Raw genomic sequence first — 2,461 nt, 5'->3', positions numbered from 1 at the left:
ACATTTATGCACGTGTATGCGCGATAGGCAGAGGACGATTCCTCGATCGACCTTAATTGACTCGTCGCACCGACTGCGTTTTCTTTTATTTTCGCCCTCTATCGCGCGCGCCGACTACGTTTCTCACCTTCCTTTTCAATATCATCGATGAAGCCGGAGTTCTACTTGCATCGCTTAACGGGTAATCCCGTGGAAACACGCGACAACGAGCACCGCAGAGCTTCGAGTGAAAATAACTGATAAGACAGATGCGTTAATAGAGCAGATAAAGTTCTTGCTTCGGAAGCCGATCGGTCTTTAGATGTTAATTAACAACTGATTGATACAATATGTGTTTAAAATTACGAAAAATAAATTTTAGAAAGCAAGTTTTATTAACTTATTAGAAAATAAATTCTAAAAAAATAAAACATTTGATAAGACGAAATTTGATAACTGTTTTTAACGAGCAAAAACTTTGATTCAACAAAACTTTGACACAGAAGATTGATTGGTCTTCGAATATTATTAATTAATAATAATAATTAATAATAATTCAAATATTATTAATTAATAGATTTTATAATTGACACAACGAACGTTCTTTTAATACATTATGTAATATACATTGTATATAATATATTAAAAGCTAAATTTTAATAATATTACTTTTAATAATATTAATGTATATGCAGAAGTCAAAATGCACATATATATCTGCATTTTTAAATATAAAACCGTCTTATATATTTTATTTATGATTTCTTAAACACGATAAAATCTTATCAAAAAAGATTTCCTTAATTAAGAAATATTCTCTTATTGTTAAACACTGATATTAATCTAAAATAAATTGATTTTTTGTTATGTATAATATCTTATAAATGTATAATTCAAGATTTCTGTCTTATGTTACTTATATAAAGTATTCTAAATTATCTATACTTTCGTTTCGATTAATCTTTTCTTAGAATAATACGAATTTTTTACGAGCAGAAGAAATTTGATTCAGAAGATTTTGAATAATAATTTTTTTTCTGTAAGTCTCAATTATGTAAGAATGATATATAATTTCTTATGTTTATAAATTATAGATAATTATTTATTAAAGTAGACTTAATTTAAAATTAGAAAAAAAATTCAAAAGTTTTATTACTCGTTCAGTTTTTATAGCTTCACTTTTACCAGTAATTTAAGAACATTTAATTTCTTTTTAGCGATATTTTCATCACAAGTTAAATCGATTTAAGACCACGTTATATGAAAGAAAGCATTTGGGAGAACTATTCTGCACATGATTCGTATCTAACTGTACTTAGAGAAACCGGCCAATGTGCAAATCGCCTGAACACGCGTACACGCACGCACACATGTGCACGCAAAGAAGTGGACAGCCTGGCCCTGACACTCAGAAGCACCATCAGTTATATAGAGGCCGCCGACTGGACCGCCACCACTACCATCGCCGATATCACCATTACGAAGCGCCGCCACCCCCTCGTAACACATGGCGACGGCTATACCACGGAGAACGGGATGCGGGACGTGGTGGCAAACGGGGACGGTTTTTTAAATCTAGCTATCAAGGATCCATCCTGGCCTGGCTGAATGCCCGCGCGCCACACATCGAAAGCGATCTAACGCGACCGCGCGTATTTGTCGGCCGCCCATTATCCTCCTCGAAATTCAATTACCGGTACGAGCGTGAAACCTATTTTTGCCCTGATCCAATACTTCTTCTTGCATCTTACCATAGCCGTATGAGTACGTTTTTTTTCTATATTAGAGGAAGGAGAAGAGGACAAATGGATATTCTAATTTAATGATCGTTAATGAATTCTTAATATATAGATCTTAATTTTTCTTCAATACTTATAAACTTATGCTTATATATCGCTTTTAACTAACCCTATCAATAATAGAACAAAAATATTATGAACAGGAGTCTTATTTGCATTTTTGTCGTTTGAGTTGCTATTCTTTTATTTCAACTTTCTTTCATCAAAAGCACTTTACTTTTTGCATGCAGGATTGATTTGGACTCGTGAATTAAACGTATATTATTAACTTTCGATATTTCGATGCCAACAATTACGCAACGTTTCTCTTTCTGTCTCACTCGTGTACGTTATACGATTATAAAAATAATTATATCCCATGTGTGGGTTCTTCTCAATCAAGTTCAAAGTGTCGCTAAAGCTTTTTTCTTTTATTTTCGCTGGACATCGCATGCAAAAAAAAAGGGCACGCGCCCCTTGTTATCGTGGCACGTAGCCATTCATTAATTAAATGTAAAGCATATGTAAAACGCACGATATAAAAATATAATTGCGCAACGAGGACGATGTACCGCTACTCTGTAAATTTGTCGATCGCCCATTATTCTCGTCGAAATTCAATTGCGGATGCGTACATGAAGCCTGTTTTTGTGATAACCTGTGCACGAATCGATTTGTTTCCAGATGAAACTTATTTTACATTA

Source organism: Atta cephalotes (genome assembly GCF_000143395.1).
Source record: "Atta cephalotes unplaced genomic scaffold scaffold00046, whole genome shotgun sequence".
Taxonomy (NCBI): domain Eukaryota; kingdom Metazoa; phylum Arthropoda; class Insecta; order Hymenoptera; family Formicidae; genus Atta; species Atta cephalotes.
Note: the sequence above shows the minus strand (reverse complement) of the source record.